Genomic DNA, 19448 nt, shown 5'->3' with positions numbered 1-19448 from the left:
AGTCTAAGTCAGACATCAGTTGAAAAATTGCTCCGTAGCATCTCTAGATGTCAAAAATAACAATGGGCACCTTTAATATACAGAATGTTAGATGAACATCAGTATCCCTTCTGTGTAGTCAGGTTGGGCTTGCAAACAGACTCTTCTGGTTTGTTAGTTGTTGTGGGAGTGGATGATAGTCATTCCAATTGACATCAATAGATAAAAAAACAATTTCTTTGGAAGTATTACCTGCCCATCAAGGGCAGGTATCTCCATGACTGGTCCTTCAGGAACAGGAACTCGTTGTTAATGGAAGCGTAAATAATACCATAGAAACAAAGTAATTATGCATAGACACAGAGCCCATAGATCCAGAAGAAATTGCTTAACTGGTTCTTAGTTAACACAAGATTATCTGCTGAATGAGAGCTCAAGCCTAACATACTACAACACTGTTGAAAAGCTGCATTTCTTAAAAAAGATTCTTATTAATTTCGTAGAAATGTTTTCAAATAAAGCAATAACAGAACCCCTGCATTCTTGTAGGTTTACAGAATGCACACAACAAAAGTCTGCATATGCCCACTTTCCTGCAGTCTGGGTTAGAGACATGTCATACCTCTGTGGTTTACATTTTCAACTTTGGCTCTTTAGTCATATTTTGCTTAAACAATCAAACCAGCCTGTGATAATCTCTAGCCACCACCTGTGACCCTGAACTAGATGAGCTGTTAAGAAAACAAAAGGATCTGATATGCAAATTCATGACCGTTTCGCATTTGACCCCTTTATCATGGTGTGGATTGACTTTGTGAGAATATGAATCAAATCCTGCTTAAATCATTAGTATATGATCTGGTTTATGTGAATGGTGCTGAGGAAAAATATTTTTTGTATTCCCAAATATGGTTTTGTAGTTTTTCTGAGACATTTTTTGTCAAACTATGTTCACTTCGTCCTGCACAGGTTTGAGGTTTGTCCTTTTATTTGTGCACTCTTCTAATCATGGATTTGAGAGCTGCTTTTTTGTTGACTGTAGCTGGTGAGAACCAAGAAGCAACCTTCAGAGCTGAAAAATAAAGTCCACTTCCTTTAAGGGCCACTTGAGTCAGGCTTTTATTCAAGTCCTACAAACCCCTAAAATGTCGACTTAACAGCTTTAGAGAACATGCAGACAGCCTGGTACAGAAAATGATTTGGGGCTGTGTAGAAAATTTTAAGATGCACAGTAGGCTACATCCTTTGCTAATGCACTGGACTGGACCACTCAGCCTCTCTACTTTCTAACAAACTAAATGTCTAAATATTCTTTGGTTGTTTGTTTTTTCAGTTTCTTTTTTTTGTTTGTGTAAAGTGTGCGTGTTAGTCCCCATAGGGAAATAGTTCCTCTGCATTTAACCCATTCACCCAGTGAAGCAGTGGGCAGCCACCAATGCAGCGCCCGGGGAGCAGTGTGTAGGGACGGTACCTTGCTCAGGGGTACCTCAGAGTAGCCGTTCAGTGGAGTCGAACCTCCGACCTTCTGATCATGGGGCCGCCACTCTACCTACTGAGCTATCCCTACCCAGATGTGAAAAATGGATGTAATTACCACTGTAGCCTCATGGGGATGCTAGTGAGGGTTGGGCCTCATTGCATATCTGCAATACTGCAAAAAACAATAATTATATTTTTAATTATGAAATGACTTATTTGTAGGAAAATGAAACTATAAGGACCTGCAGTAAGTTCACAGTGTTTATTATACAGTGTTGTGAAAATGTATAACGCTTGATTGCACTTCTTTTTGCCAAGGATACTACAATCAGTTATAAGGTACAAGTCTGAATAACCTTTTTACCCTCTTTTTTGTTTATTTTTGATCTATGTGTTATTTGATGATCTGAAACACAATTATGCCAAAAAAAATAAATTAAAAACATTCAGAAAGGGGGCAAATACTTTTTCACAGCACCAAAAATATTATTTAATTTTATAATTGTAGTTAATCTTGTGGTGGACGACTGTTGATACTTTCAGTTTATGTTTAAATATATATACCAACACAGGGGTTCTAGGTTACACGGCACATGATATTCTTTGAATCAAATGTGTACACACTACTGTATGTCTTACAAAATCCTTACACAAACTTAAAAGGCAGGTAAAACTAGAACTCAACCAAACCATGTAAAATGGCAAATTTCTGGTGTTTACTGAGATGTACTTTTCTGGGTGCAAAAACCCTCCTAGCACTTTGAAATCCGTCACTGTAAAAAAAAAAAAAGAGTAAACAGCCAATGCATTCAGCTTTATGCTTCACTAAATAGACTCTTGGGCCTCCACGTCAGGAATTCTGCCTGGAATGCAAAATGAGTGTCTGCTGCTGAGATACAGGTAAACGCATCGCATACAAACATGCACACCTCCTACTCTGCACTGAGAGATAAATCAAAATAGAAATTCTGTTCATACTTAACATGCAAATTCTCAGTGAGGTTTTAAATCTTCCCACCTGCATGGGTTCTGCATGTGCATGTATATACAGACCGTAAAATCTGCGTCTTGTGTTGAATTACCAGACTGCTGGTTGAACAGACGTGGTTGCCTGGCAACACAGTTTGCACGCGAGGCAGCGAGTTATGGGATCACGGCGCGTTCGGTCAGGAAAGACCAGCCTGTTTTGGTCGAGAGAAGATGAGGGGAAACCCTGAGTTCATGCTGGCTGCAGATAGGAGCACATAAGCTGAAAAATTTAAGTGGACTGACAAGCATGAAACAAACAGACCATCTTAATATGCTGACATGTAGTCAGTATGCAGTACAACAGATTTCTATGTGCGGAGAACAAAAATGCATTTTGATGCAACCATCTGCCCATCGCTGATAACAAGTCAGAGTGTTTGTCATTAAGCACTCGAGGGGAAAATAATGAAGCCAGAATTTTATAAATACAGAATGTTGATAATTAGGTTACGTGTTGTATGTGTGAGTGCGATTTGGTTTTGTTTCGTTTTTTTAATGATGTCTTTGAACCGGTCTTTCTCCAGAGTGGAATGGTTGTACAGCATGCAGCATCTTTAATCACTTTAAAAAGCAAAAAGTTCTCATATTCAACCTGAAACTAAACCACCTTGTTGAAATTTACATACTACACTTGTACATACATAGTATGCATAGTGTGCTAAATGAACGTCTACTAATATTTATAGCTGAGGAGACATAACAACTGCCTTGATTACAGTCCACAAGTGATAAAGTTAAAAAAGACACAATTTACACAAGGTCTCACAACAGGTGCTGCAGGTCCCAACAAAGACCAAGCCATGAAGTCTGAGGAACTGTCTGTAGATCACTGTGATAACACTGTTTTGCACCACAGATGAAGGTGAGTTATGAAAACATTTGTCAAGCTTTGTCAAGTAGAGGCTTCCAGAAACACAGTCACATGATTACATCTAAAATAAGAAAAACTGTTTTTTTTCTGTAAACAAGATATTTTTTATATGATGATTCTAAAATTAGCACAGAAAATCTTTGATCCAGACGATGTTTTTTGCTTTTGTTACTGAATAACCAAAGGAAAAAAGTAGCACCTCAGGAAACACTGAGAAATTAACTATACACACGTTAACAAATGTCTTTTAATCTAGTGCTTATTATCCTTCCTGGAATAAACTGGTTACAGTTTTACCTTATTTTTTGCTATTTTCTAGTCACTAAAGTCAAATTATGCACACAATTCTAAAAACATGACATTCATAAATCAACAGCATGACTCCAAACTGCTAAAGTCTGAGTGCAGTTCCATTGGCCTCACTCATTCTAAATCACAGTTTTGCAAATGAATACAAATTGCATCATTTAGCACACTTTGTTCACCTAGAACGTTGGTCTACAACTGTGTATAAAAGAGGCCTTGAGTGACTCATGCAGGAGTTAGGCAAGAAAACTGAGCAGCAAGAACACAGAGGAAGCATGAGGGGAAGAGTAAGAGGAGGCCTAGGTGGCAGCAGAAGACAATTTGCAATTTGATTTATTTATTTCCTTATTTATTCATCTTTTATTTATTAGTTCATGTGGTTCTGTAAATGCTTCAGAACAGAAACCCCTACTACTATTCACCAAAATCAGAAAAACTAAACTAAACCTTCCACTTACTTGTATGCGTTTGAATATGTAACATAGCCTCGCAAAGCCAAAATACTCATGCCCACATACTTCTGATGACTGTACACAGTTTCTGTTTGTAGCGTTTTGATTTTATCGCATATATCTGATGTTTTGGGAGATATAAGTGTTTCGGTGGAGGCTTCGAAAAGACAGAAAATTGTTTGCGATGTCTGATGTTGCAAGAGATGTGGCAAGGGGTTTGGACAAAACTCTTTTGAATTTGAGGGATTCCAACGATTCTGGAAATGCTTTTAAAACACATTAGGAAAAACTGTAAGTGTGAGTGCCGTCTTTTTACTTCTTAGCTTTCAACAATCGTGACTTAATGAATAACACCACAAATAACAGTGAGTGTCCAGCCCCCTCACATTAGTGATCACATAAGATAAATTTATTACAGTAGCTATAGCTACATTATTCGTAGGAAGTTACTGCCCTGCACAGCTTCGGTCTTCATTGGCAGAAAACCTCCTGCTCTAATCAAAACAAGACAAAGGTAGAAAAGGATGGGGAACAACAGATACAGCCTACAGGGACCTCCCTGTAGGCTGTATCTGTTGTTCCCCATTGTGCTAACAATGTGGGATGTGGAAGAGAATTACCCAGGCTTATGTAAGTGATAAAAAGGGGAACTCCTGCCGTGTTCATCACCCTGCAGCCAAATATACCCCTCCCCAACTGCAGTTACACCCTCAGTGCTGGCAGGGTGGTGGGAGCTGGATGTGGAGCTGAAAAGATTGACATTGTGGGAAACACTCACTCACAACACCCACTGAATCTGCAAAACTTGGCAGGACTTAGCACAGGGAAACACAGCACATGTGTTCAACTTTTCAAAAGTTTTTTTTTTTTTTTTTTTCAAACACAACTCTAAAAGAAGGTAAACAGTTTAATTATCTGATGTTAAAGTTATGCTGGAAATGTAATTCTTTAACAATGGTGGTTGAGTAAAGGTCTAGGCATCACTTGAGGCAATAGTCTTGGGATCATGATTGTCTGTTTAAAGTTTATTGGCAGTAGCTGTTGCAATATTTCTATCCAGATCAGTGTACCAGACTAACAGTGTTACCCCTCGTGCTGGGTTGCTGAAGTTTCTATTAAGGTGATCAAAGAGAGGTTTATCCTTTGTGGAAGAGGAATAAAAACACTAGATTTTCAAATTTGCATGCAAGACAACAGTGTTGTCAATGTTGTTACACATTAGTTTCTTGCAATTTATGCCTAAAGACTCATGGTGACAGATTTCTTCCTACTTCTTTTCTAATACTAACATATCTGATGGTTTAAGTCTGCAGTTCAATTTCTTTATACTGACAGAAAGGGCTGTTCCACTGGTCTTATCCATTCAAGATCAAAGGTGGTCCACAATGCACAATCAGTTCAATCTCCGTACTTTACACTAATGCTGTCTTATGCTAGAAAATATCCGTTTTATGCATATCTGGGAATATTTATAGGTACAGTACTTGGAGCTGCTGTTGATGAGCACTCAAAAGTCCAGTACATACTAGAAGTTATAATTGTTTAAAAAACTCACAGCCTGTCCAATTTCATGACTGCTTATCAGACAAACACATACGCACAGATATAACCACCAGTTCTGTGGCAGTTATTTGAGCAGTATCAAATATACTTCTTGAACCTGAGACTGGTTTCACTCCCTTTTGTTTCCAGACAGGTTTGGTTGCTTTGAAAAGCAGAAATGGTACACTTTTTTTTTTCATTGAGAAACGTTAAAGGGTTGAGTTAGGATATTTATAGTTTCTACTCACATGACAGCATTCAGCTGCTTTTTTCAAATTCACAAGTTAATCTGATAAAATCCTAAGAAAACAAAAAATAAAACACCACCCAGTCCTCATACCTGAGAGACTGTCATACACAGCTGGATCCAGCTGGTTCCTCCAGGCAGGTACACATAAGCCCTGTGTTTACACACCTGGAGAGCCTGCTGTTTCAGAGACAAACCTGTAGAAACATGCAGGGATGCAAAGAAATCCCACTGTTTGTACTCTCACTGAACCACTTCACACTTCTCACCAAACCCAGCAAGAACACACAGCGAGTCTTCAAACACAACATTTTTTTATTAATTAAAAAAGACTTGGATGCACAAACTTTACCAGACATTTTTTTGTGACTCACCTCATGAAAAATGTTTCTATTAAGTATTGCTGTTGTTGGGTTTATTAGTTTTATGACCCATATGACCCATTGTTTAACAAATGCTTGATGCTTGATGGGTCTAAAAAGACCTGAATTTAGAGATTAAGAACCTCATTACTTTTGTCCATACAGAGTATTTAGTGCAAAGCTATCAGTTAATGGTAGCATACATAGACACAGATAGTTGTTAATCAGTATTAAGTAACATAAAAATAAAAATGTTAGCAAAAATAAAATAAAATATTAATACTATAAACAAAATTGGAGCACTCTTGGTGTCAGAGCAGTCAACCCCACTGCAAGATCTACAATCACTGGTGTTATTTGCATGTGCGCAAGCTGTTCAGTGCAAGTCCTTTATGCAAAGAGTCCTCCTCAGACCTGGGACGGTTTTTCCAGGGAACTTGTTTTGCCAGGGAGGAGGTGCTGCCTCGCAGGCTAACGTCAGGAAACAAAAACTGTGTCTCGTGAACAACACATTACATAAGACTGCAGCACGTCTGAGTACAGCACCAACATAGATATGTGACTAATGACATTGTGAATATTACTTTTTAAAAATTTCAAATAAAGAGTAAAAATGTAATTTTTCAGTTTGGCTAAAAAGACCCTCTTAGTGGTGCAAATACGTAGTTTTTAAAGCTTGGAAATATGTGTTATCACCCGGTGAAAAAGTACATACAATAGGGGAAAGATTTGTGCAGACAGCATGTTCGGGAACATTGACTTTTAGTCTGAAGCTATTTCTGAGTATACATGTACCGGTGGGAAAAACGCAACAATGGTTGATGTCAAAACTGCATCGTCATGACAGCTGTAGGGTTTTTTTTCTTTTGAGGTCAGCAATTTCATATGCCTAGTTTACACCTTATCATAAGTTTCATTTTCCTGTGTGAAGATTTACCAGCAGTGTCAACCCCAACGCGAGTTTCATCTGTGTGATTCATGTGATGGTTCCCCATTTGATATTAATCAGACTCTTTGTGATGTTAAAATGTGACTGTCTGATCAGTGTAAACTATAATTTTTTCTTAGTGTTCACTGAAGCTCTAAACAAAAGAAAAACAACTTGTTTGTTCTTGCACAAGTTTGCTATAAACCACACGTGTAAATCTGTGATCAAGGGAGGAGAAAGAGAGAACTAACAGCAAAGTGAAGGATTCAGAGGAGGCTGGCAGTCGGCTCAGCTCTTCATGTTTGACACAGTTCAACTATCCAAGTGGTGGGATTTCCAGCCCTGCAGCTGCTCTGTGTCCCCAGGAGGCTGTAGGGAGTTTTGGAAGGAAATCAAACATTACTGCCAGTGATTCATTTAACACCAACCCCTCCCCCAAATCCTCGACTATCATGCAGTTTCTCTCTCTTTCCCTGCCATCAACCTCTTGACCTCTGTCTCCATCCTGCCCTCCTTCCTTGGCCTCTCTTACTGTAATCCAGTCCAATAATGGATTCTGGTTTTAGGTTACCATGGAGTTTAGTTACATTGATGTTACTTGTTCTGTTTGCCTTAATTATATTTTGACTCTTCACACATCTAATTTTTATTGGTTTTAGTTGCACATTTACACCACATATTACACATTTACACATTTAATTTTGTTTTAAATTGTTCACCAATGCAGACAAGCATGGTTTGCTGCTGAAGTTTCAAAATATTGACTTGCTCTTAAGACTTGACTTTCATTGTCTTAATTAATGCACTCGATATTATCTTTGCATTTGAGAAACACAAGTTTGATTTGAATGTTTGTGACTCAGACTGAGGGGTTTGATGATAGCTGTAGTATTAACCTTGTTATACAGTGCTGTGTTTGGGTTTTTGTGTAGGCATTTTTCTATGCAGAGACTGCGCAAAGACCTACACAACCTATTATAAAGTGTGTGCATGCAGTTCTCCAGAAATCAACAGCACATAACTCAACACAGATGACATGTTGGGCCAGAATAGGAAAGGGACAATAGCAGAGATGAAAAAACATTAAAGATATAAACCACTAGCTAATGGACCAAGAACACCACAAGCCCACAGGCCACTTGTATGTTACACTGTTACTTATGTTATTAAACAGCTACAACATGTAAATGACGGTCTGCATAGGACCAGTGCAAAAGCATAAAGAGCCATTAAACAAATGAGATGAAGGGAGAATGGCACAGGAAGTATTCCATGTATTCAACACTAGTAAGCATCCATCATGGATGCCCTCTCTTGCATGTGCTATCCATTTATTTCTAGTAGTGCTGAAGTGGATTATTTTCTGATGTGTGCTGCACGTGTTAAATCACAGCTGTAAAAAATATCCTGAGCTGATTCTTCCTAAATTGGAAAGAAGTGAATGTACACTGCTTTTCACTTTTTAATCAGAGTACATCAGTCAATTAGAATTCTGGATTTTTTTCTTTTCTCTTTTTTCCCTCTTGACTGCTAACTGGGAGACATTACATTTAATGTTAATAATGGCTGTAGCCTTAGACAGTTAAGGGAAACCTCTGGATGGTAGCAGCTCTGCCTGCACACTGAGCTAATTACTATCTGATATTCAAAGGCTGACAGAGCTTTGACTCACCTTAGCAGACTATACATCTTTTATGCATTCACACAGTTATTCACTGCATGTCACATCCCATTTCATATACAGCCTGTGTTGGATGTGACATGTTGTTTGATACACACAGCCTGAAATGTTCAATCAAATCAAAGCAGTGTCTGACATGATTATTAACCCTTCCTTGAGTCTGGACATGCAGTGCATCCTGGGACAGCAGATACGGTCTCAGCAGAGCAGATGTGTGATTGGTGGCGACAGGAGGCTTGGTGTGGAAGAAAATGAGGGCTGGCAGCAAAAGTAGTAGCTCTTTTTTCATCTTGGTGCTATGTTCCTCGCTTTGCTCAGTGCTTATTATACAGATGTCCTCAGCAGCAAGTCTGCTGTGCGTGCAGAAAAATCACAGTGAAGCCATTAAAGTCAACACAGGGAGAGAAAATTCATTAAGTAAGCAGGTCACAAGAAAAAAAATATGGGGATAAGTAATGAATTCTGTTTTATTGAAAACTGTAAACAAATATACCATAAAGTTGTCGAAACTGTACTGTTAATAGAAATAATGCATTTGATGTCTATATTGACTTTTGGTCTTTGTAAAAAGAACTTGATCATTCGTTGATTTAATTCTTTTTTACACTTAAGATTTGCTTCATTAGAAGCATGGATGTTTTGGTTGGCAGGTGCTGGCCCTCCGTTTGGCTTCACCTGCACCTATATAAATCATTGTCTGTGATATATCATAAGTATTTTTATGCACTTATTTGACAAAGCCTAACAAAGTCTATCCAAGAAGGCCAGTCTCCAGTTTCCATGAGTGAAATTCTAGTATTTGGTTAATGTCTTACTCAGCACGAATTTGGGGGATCTGATTCACGCCCCTGATTCACTCGACAGGAACACCTCACTAACCAAGACCGCTAACGTTACCTGACATTCTATCACTGTTCACTCATGTCTACATATGGGTATTTCTAGCTCTAAAAACCATGAAGATGGCCATAGAGATAAAGTCAAGGTTTCAAAATAAACCAGTGGATAATGCCTAGGTTTATCTAGGTATGACTATGATCTTTGCATAATCCAAAATGAAGAAAGCAAAAATCAATAAATATATACATAAATAAATAAAAAAGAATTACCTCTTCTTTAAATTGTTAATTAGCAGATGGCTTTAGATGACATCGGCTTTATTGTGGGCTTATTACGACTATTAAGAATAAATGTATTCCTGCTGTAAAGTCCCCGTTGATCATTATTTTTATAGCCCATAGGAAACTTCACTTTGCATCAGTTGTCTGTAAATTAGGAAGGGCATTGTCTAAACCTTCATACATTGAGAGATTTCTTTAAGCTGTTTCAAGAATTGAATCAATGTTGTATCTTCTGTGAAGCCTGTGTACTGACAGCCCAAGCTATCAAAGTAACATGTGTTTTCACTTCTCTTCTTCCTTTGTTCTTGCTTTCATCAGCTGGAGCTGATTTGTCTAGGAGCACGACGTCAGTATATCCTGGTAACACAAAAGCAACAGTGCTGTTTTGAAATGGAAATTATATTACACATCAAAGCATCACAATCAGATTTGAATAAAGTAATAACCATTTCAGTTGGAAGTAATGACAGAAAGAAATTATAATTTAATGATTATCGTGTGTAAGGAGTGTGCTGGTTATTAGATGCCCAGTTTAGTTTCACTAACTAAAAACATGGGGCTGGGACGTGACATTCTGGCTTCAATACAGTTACCCTGATGTAAATGCTATAAAAATCGGTCAGCTCTCGACTAAGTCTCAGTGCTTATGGAAGCTTTGTTGGTGTTTAAAAAGCAAAATCCATATGTCATGTCTACTCTGGGCATGATTCATGCTGATAAGTTTATCGCATTAGACAGAGAGTGTGTAGAAATTAGTGGCATCTGGTGTTGCGGTTCCACTGGACTGCCCCTCACCCATCGCCTTTAATATGAAAATCCAAAGGTCATCTCTGGAGCCAGCGAACGGTTTGTCTACTCGGTGTTACTGTAGAACTGCACTGCAGCAGCAGAGTTGAACAAGACCCTGTGGGGCTATGAAGGGCTTGAGCTCAGCTAATGAAAACATAATAGTTCCAGCTGGTCAAATGGGTATCACTGCAGTGCACAGGTAGATCCCAGTTAGTGGTTCACCTCTGATATCACTGGAGAAGTCACATGTCAAGCAAGAGATTGCACAGTATTATCAAAACTATAACATCATGTATATATTTATAACTACAACCTTTTTTTCACTTAGATGTTTTCACTATGTATTTATACAACACTGTATTTAATCATTAGTTATTATTAATCTCTGGCTGTCTTCCAGATCAAGTCTTTTGTCTTGTTTTCATCTCCTCACCCCCAACCAGTCACAGCAGATGGCCATCCCTGGTTCTGCTGAAGGTTTCTTCCTGTTAAAAGAGAGTTTTTCCTTCCTACTGTTGCCATGTTCTTGCTCATAGGGGGTCTGTAGAGTCTTAAGGGTCTCTGCCTTGAGATAGCTGTTGTTGTGATTTGGTGCTATACAAATAAAGTTGAATTGAATTGAACTGAGATTGAACTGAATGGCTCACAAAAAATATAACAGAATAGAAAAAAAGGCCAAAAACTGGGACGCCGCTATTTGAAATTAAAACTCCACGCTGCTCTTTCTCCAGTTCCCACCAACATACCTACAAAGTTTAAATGAAACAGGTTAAACAACACACACATAGACACACACACACACACACACACACACACACACACACACACACACACACACACACACACACACACACACACACACACACACGTCATTAGCTGCACATACTTGCCCTCTAACACCTGAGGTTTAATGGTTGCAGTGCCTAGTATGTTGATTTAGCATGCTAAGATGCACAAAGAATTGAATTTTAAAGGGAATAAGAAAGCATGCACAAAATTTCATGACAACCAGTCAAAATTCTGGTAAAAATATTTCATTTAAAACAACATTTAAAGGAGGTCCATCCCTTATTGTGATCTTTCATTTAGAATCAGTGTGATGAACAGTCTGATACTGTCATCTGCAAGCATAGCTAAAAATCTGTACAGGCTAAATTGTGGGTATTCGTGATTCCAAGAGGATAATTCCTCTTGGGGTTCTTGTTGGACAAATTGAGCTTGAACGCTTCCTTTCTGTAATGTTGGTAGTAGACGGAGGGCTGGCCCCAAAGGATGTCTTTGCAGCCAACACAAATATCACCAGGGCAGCTGCCTTCAAGGCAGTCCTTGAATGTTAATAAAGCGTGCTTTGTTGTCAGCGTCGAACACTGCAACAATAAACAGGGCAGGTTTGGTTTTATGTTTCAGTATCTAGTTCACTTCCCCGAGGACACGAGAAGAAAATCTCCTTCTAAATTTTACAGAAAAAAATTGTAATCACTGAGTATAGACACTTTTTGACTCAATATTTGCTTCATTTTGTTATTTTATTCTTAAAATAAAATGAAATGTAGCTTGTATGCATGGTTAAATGGGTTTAAGTAATCGTTGACCCAAAAGAGAAAGGCTTTTCTTCTCATTTTTGTGGATCTGAAGATTCTGTATGTCGTACAGATATATAATATAGTATTTTAAGTGTGTGGTATCTTGGAGAGTAGAAATAGACTTTATATTTTATGGTTAAACATCCAAAGAATTCTTGCAATTTCCCTCCTCATTAAATACCATTATATCTCTGCTCCAAACCTCCACAACAGTCTATCTATAGGATCAGAAGAATATTTCAGGCACGTAAAGGATCGTGAGCTTCTCTGGCCTCTTGAGTATGTGCTCGTCCATCATCATGACCACCTCCCCTCTCCCATCCCAAATCAAAACATCGCATGACAGCTGGCAACAACCACTGCTGCTGCGTTTGTCAAGGCTGCACCCTGGAGGAGGGTGTTTCTTTCAGACAGTGATGGTCGGTGATTTCAGAGGGTAGGAAGGGTGAGACAACCCGACACTGCTTCAGTCCACAAGTCAAAGCGTGCATTTCTGTCTGCCTGACTTTGTTTCATCATTTCTCTTTGAATCCACGATGGGCCCTGATTCAGGACACGAGTCCCAGGATACAGAAGCAGGCTAGTCCTGGATTAGGAATTAGACCAGTGGATCTCTGTTATCCTGTCAATGATGACCCACAGCGTTTCAGTGCAGCAGAGCCTGTCCTCAGGCTCCACAGGACTGCTGGCCATGTCAGCTAATATTAATTCTATCCCTGTATATCTCCAAATTACTTCCTTATAGGCAACTATAGAACTCATGTTTAAGAGCAGCTCTCAGATTAATCATGTTTGCTCACAGAGGGAGTCATGAAAGATCCTGATTAATCCCATAGTGGATATATAGTAAAACTGAATAGTATGCTACTCTGCAAGAGCACAATTCAATTTTTAATTTCAATTTAGTAATGTTTTGTTTATTTTTGTGAAATACTTGTAACAATTGGGATAATCAACAATGAAACTGATTTCAAATGTAACATACTCTATTTAAAAGAGATACATTTACAAGGCATCAATACATGAGAGGTAAGCCAATATCATTATGTACTAGATGGAATTAAAGAGTGCAGTTAATAAATATCAGGAAGTTCATCCACATTCAATTTGGACAATAGGCTTCAAGATCATCTCCTTTTCCTCCTCTGCATCACTTTCAGAGCTCCTGTCAGTCCAGTATGTGCACTTGTGACACACTCACAGTCTCCTCTGCTTCGTCTCTGAACTTAAAATTCATTTTGAAGAAGATTGAAATTTGCCAGATTTAAATCACAAACAAATCTGGGAAGTAGGACACTAGATTGTGTTGATTTGGTCAGAAAACTCTGCCAAACTCTCACTGTGAGCAATGCAACAAGGTGCAAGCCACAAGTCAAATAAATTCACTGTAGTAGTCCTGCACTGGTTTGTTTTTGTTTCTGTGTTTTAGACCTGTTCCCGAAACAAAAACAGATTGGGTTGGGCAGATTGTGGACCCACCTCTGAGTGGACTCTGGGGTACATGTTCATTGCCCGTCTCACCTGCTGCTCACCAGCCTCATCAACAGCCAGTATTTACCAGCTTCAGCACACAGTCCCTGCTAGATTGTCTTCCACTCTTGATGGTAATTAGGGTGCTTTAAAGCGCTCCTTCGGTCTTGAGGACACCTGGCTCTAAAATCCTTGTTTTCCAGTGCGTCCAAAGAGCAGTTTACTTACCAAAGTCCTTTACCTGTTTCCAGCGAGCTGGTCCATTTCTCTTGGAGCACTCATCGCAGCTACCACCACAGAGCAAACCAGCCCATCCCCCCACACTTGCGTATCCTCCCCAGCATATCCACAAGTAAGAATAGAATAGAATAGAATAGAATTCAACTTTATTGTCATTGCACATGCACAGGTACAGGGCAACGAAATGCAGTTTGCATCCATCCAGAAGTGCTTTAGTGATATAGATATATTACAATATATATTAGCAATAATATAGATATGTAAGTATATTACAGAAATGGGTCTATTATGGTATGTTATAATGTACACGGTATGAAGTATGTTGTGAATATTCTATAACTATAGGTATGTACAGGCTGTAGTGAGTACAAGCTATGTACAGGCTATGAACAGGATATAAATATGAAAAACTATACAGAATATGAAATAAATAACTTTACAGAAATCTGAGATGTACAGTTATACAGAAATGGGAACTATGCAAGTTGTAAACAGTTGTAGGGTTAAAAATTATCGTATGTACAGAATGATTATTTACAGAGCTATACAGTAGTGCAGTTAAGATAAATTAGATATGTGGATAATTTCTACAGTATCTATATAAAGTGCTAGTGGTCGTAAGCAGTCTCTCCTACAAACAAACCTCAGAATAGCTCTTTGAAACCACTGCTAAAGGACTTACCTAAACTAACCCACCTCTCCTCTTTCCCAGAGAAACCAGTCGCAGTGCCCAGATCTGTCTCCCACAGCTACACTTGTTGTAACCCTTTTCCTGTGTCAGTAAATCTATTAAACTGTGAAACAGTCTGTTTCGGGTCCTCTTTTCATTATTGCCTTCTCGCCTTTAGACGTTCATGCTGCTAAACATCATGAGTGTCACAGAAAGCAATGAGCATGTTGCTGTTCTGCACTACATTCAGGCACAAACACTGTGAATCGCTTCTCTGAAGATGGCAGGCTGTGATCCAACTGTCATCACCAATGATGATCCTCAAATCTTATATGAGTCTGAACACAGTGACACAGAAGCTGATGTTCTCTCTCTGCTCCAGTTTGAACTTAATATCCCAAATGCATGAGTGCAAATGTCCAGGGCAGGATTGCCATAAAGCATTCTAAAGTTAGCAGTAACACTGTAAATAGTCTACATATACATAATGATGTACATCATAAGATGACTTAGAACGTGACTTTACCACATTTGCTTTTCTTTTTATGAGTACTGTCAGTTTTCATCACGTGTTTTAAGATGTTAGGTTATAGGCTAAGAATACAGATTTTACACCTTTGCAGTGATACGCCTTCCTTAGCCTGTGAATATCACCAGAAACAAAAACAGAAGGCTTTACCAATGAAGCCATGTAGTAATGTATGTAAAGAGTATTGACTTTCAGCTGCTCCGTTATTCCCAAGGGGTCACCACAGGGGATGGATCTACATATTTGGATTTTATTTCAGCTGCCCTTCCTGATGAAACTCTCCCATTAATCTGGATTTGGGACTCCAGCTAGGAATACACTAGCTTGTGGCCCCATGAGGCTGTACAGTGTGACAATGGAAGTGTTACTTTACATACAGTCATATTACATCTTATTCAGTGAAAACATGAAACCTGCTTTAACACTGAAAAAACACCTTTAGCTGTAACAAATAAGACTTCCACTCTGACAATACCACTCACAAGATAGAGAGAGATGCCTGAATAATAGAGGCATGATACAATACCAGCGGCGTTTAATATTTCATGTAGGTGATTATGATCAAAATTGACTCTTCTGGAGCACAAAAATGAACAACTAAAAATGGATTTTAAAAAAATATATATCATCAAAACATAAAAAAACAAAACATAAAACATAAACAAGACTTCAAAATATTTTTTCTTAATGTGATATATGAAGATATGGAAATTAAAGATGGAAACCGCAGATTATCTTAGCAGATATTTACATAACAAAACTAATTTTTCTGTCTTTCTGATGTCATAGAGATGATGTATCTTTGGTGCCTCAAACTGCTTTAACAACCATCAGTACAACCATTTTTAAAAACTAATAATTTACTGCAGCTGTCTGAGAAATAACAGTGAACAGCTTTCTTGTTTGAAAGCAGTGCTTCACTGTCATTTTGTGGTTGCCCCTTCCAGTAAGCAGTGCCGATGTGTAAAGCAGGAAGCAGTGAGCTGTTATGTGTGGGCTGCAAGAGTGAGTTCTCAAGAACAGGCCTAGCTTCTCTTAAGCACTGTTTATCAGGGTGACAGATCCCTCCCCAGATCTTAACTCACACCCTCTTTCCCAAACGTTCTGCTGAAAAACACATTTTATGGACTCGGTAAGATTTGAGTGTTGACAGACAAACAAGTCAGGACAGGAGCGTGTTCCAGCACATGCGTGCACACCCCTCACGTGACGTGGCTGCAGCTCACTGCCGCGTCATCACTTCTTTCCTTCCCGCAGCACTCGGCTGTGTCGCAACTACTAATTTCCTGTAACATCAGCATCATCCTCAGAAGAGATGTGAGAAAAGAAAAGAGTAAAAGAGAAGCCTGCTTGCTGTGAGTTCTGAAAAACACTGCCTCACCTGATTTCTACAAGCTGTCACAAAGCAGAAAACCCACTGTGAGTGACGGGAAGTTGTACATACATGATTCATTCCCCTGTGATCGTGCAACTTAATATTTTAAGCTGATATTCAAAGTGGATATTGATGTGTTTCCAAGATCACAACAAAACATTCAACATGTGGAAAACCTAGACTAAGCAGCTCTGAAGCACCTGTACATCGTGTCTTTTAGTATTAAAATAAAGGGTACTTAAATTACCCTTTAAGTCTTTTGTTTTTAGCTAATTTCTCCTTCAATTAATAAATTAGCTAAAACCCCACCTGCAAGTGTTGGTGCTGCTCAACTCACTGACTACTCAACTGCTGTTTTTTCTTTAAAAACTGGCTATTTAATTGCACGTCTTTGTCCTGTGTCCCTGCCCTCAACCCCAACCGGTCACGGTTCTGCTGGAGGTTTCTTCCTGTTAAAAGGAAGTTTTTCATCCCACTGTGTCTGACGTGCTTGCTCATAGAAGTAATCTGATTTATGAGGTTTCTCTGTTTTCTCTGTATTACTGTAGGGTCTTTACTTTCCAATATAAAGTGCCCTGAAGCAACTCTTGTTGTGATTTGCTGCTTTATAAATAAAATTGAACTGAAAATTGAACTGAATCGGTGAAAGCAGTACTTAGATCACCTGATATTGTATTGTTGTCTTGATGAAGCATTTCTGTTGTGTGCTTGTCCCATTTCAGGGACAAGTTCTAGTGCATTAAGTAGCTGACATAAAAGTCACAATGTTACTATTATAGTGTTATTTCATTTCCACTATGACAGCAGAAATCCAAAGAGTCAAAAAAGTTAGATTTACTTTTAAATAATCTCATCTTCTATTGATGTAGTAGTTATAATGAGATAAAAGGATATAGTGGCTTTATGCCACAGTCAGCCAGTTTCTTTGCACCACGGCTGTTTCGTGTCCCTATTTGGTTCTTTGTTATTTTAATCATGATTATGAAGGTTACAACTTGACAACTTATTTTTTCTCCAAGACATTATCTTCTGTGGACATTACAAAGGTTTTTTGGTGCCTCTCTTTAACGTCTATCATTCATTCTCCCATGGGTGATGGATTAAAGGCACAAACAAGCTAGTTATATGATTAGGCTGGAAGACTTGCTGTTTTCAGTAGAAAAATAGCCCCGATTTGCCAGTAATAAACTTTTCATGTGCTTGTAATTGGTAACATTAAATAACATCCTTAATGATGACAAAGGCTTTCCCTTTAAGTAAAAAAGCAGGAGTCATTCATAGGTGGTTTAGTCTGGCAGTGAATTTATATCCTCCATCTGGAGACAGCTCCTCCTCCCACCTTCTCCCTCCCCCTGAGCTCTCTTGACCTCTCGACAGCCACGCCACAAAGGGAGGGGATTCTCTTATCTAGGGCCTGGGTCTGAATAGCAGTGCTTTCCTGGGAAACCTCTACTCCAGTGGGAAAGGACAACAGATCTTTTGTGTTGTTTCTCTTCCACTGTTCAGCCCTTCAACTAACCCCCAACCCCACCCCCCATAATGTCAGGTCTACAGGGACTACTGCCATTACTTGACCACCCTCCTCCTCCCCCTCATCTCATTATCTGCTCTCTTAAAATTCTTCCATCTTCCACCTGTAGCGGCCACCGATCCAGCAGACTGATGGTGCTACTGTATACTTGATAAATGTTATTTGAATCCAGAGTGAACCAACCTCTGCAGTCCCCCCACCCACCCCCATGCTTGTTTGGGAAACAAAGACAGGTCCACCTGTCCCAGTTCATACAATAGCTGAAAGAGGCAACCTCATAGCAAAGCATGTTTGTTCAGCAGCTCTACTGTAACACTAGCTGCCCCACATTCAGCATACCCTAAATTACTCACACAGTGCACTGTTAAAAAACTGAGATCACATAGAACACGTAGAACACATAGAATGTGACCTGGAAACACGGGTTTAGCCTCAGTAAATAGAAGAGACCCGATTTACTCACCACAGATTTGACTTTTAACCTAAAGCACTTTTTAAACTAGCACAATGTCAGTCTGGATCCTATATGATAGGAAAAAATGTTAAACGTAAATTCTTTCCAATTTAGTCTGGCTCCCGTTTCTTGTATGGTGTTCACTTTGGTGTCCCAGATGGAAGTTTCTCAACAACTAATGGATAAATAACCTTCACTGTTTGTGCAAGTATTTGTGATGCAAAGAAGATGATGAGAGGGATGGTAGCTTTAGAGGTCCTTGGGCTTATTTCCAGTGCCAGCTAACATTTCCACTTCTGATAAATACCTCTACAAGATGGATCACAGATCATTTTGGTTCATTCATAGTTTTAACCTGCAAAACTAGCAAAATCTCTGTCAGCTATATTTTGTGTACATGCACTCTGTATTTTAAAGTCTAAGCTTTAGTGCTATGTCCATTCTCATATTGGTTTCATGGAGCCAGGAGTGACCTTAGTTGTACATGAGGGAGTCGAATGCTGATTTATCTGCTAAGGCCAACAGGCTAACTACTTTGTCTATTCAGGAATGCATCTTAGCAAAAATGTAATAATGTAATTTAATATTTGTTTTTTTGTTTTTTGTAAAATACTATATTGATAATTAGTAGATAACAACAACAATAATATCTTAGCATTAACAATATTGTTTTGGTTAAAGAGTTAGTGGTAGAGCAAAGATGAAAGAATAAACAGTGACATCCTAGCAAAATATCACAGTTTTTTACTGTATATAAAAATGGCTTTAATTCTTCAGCAGTTAATCCAATGTGTGTCTTCAACCCAGCAA

The sequence above is a fragment of the Perissodus microlepis genome, chromosome 16, assembly GCF_051167445.1.
Source record: "Perissodus microlepis isolate ML-2025 ecotype Zambia chromosome 16, ASM5116744v1, whole genome shotgun sequence".
Classification (NCBI taxonomy): domain Eukaryota; kingdom Metazoa; phylum Chordata; class Actinopteri; order Cichliformes; family Cichlidae; genus Perissodus; species Perissodus microlepis.
Note: the sequence above shows the minus strand (reverse complement) of the source record.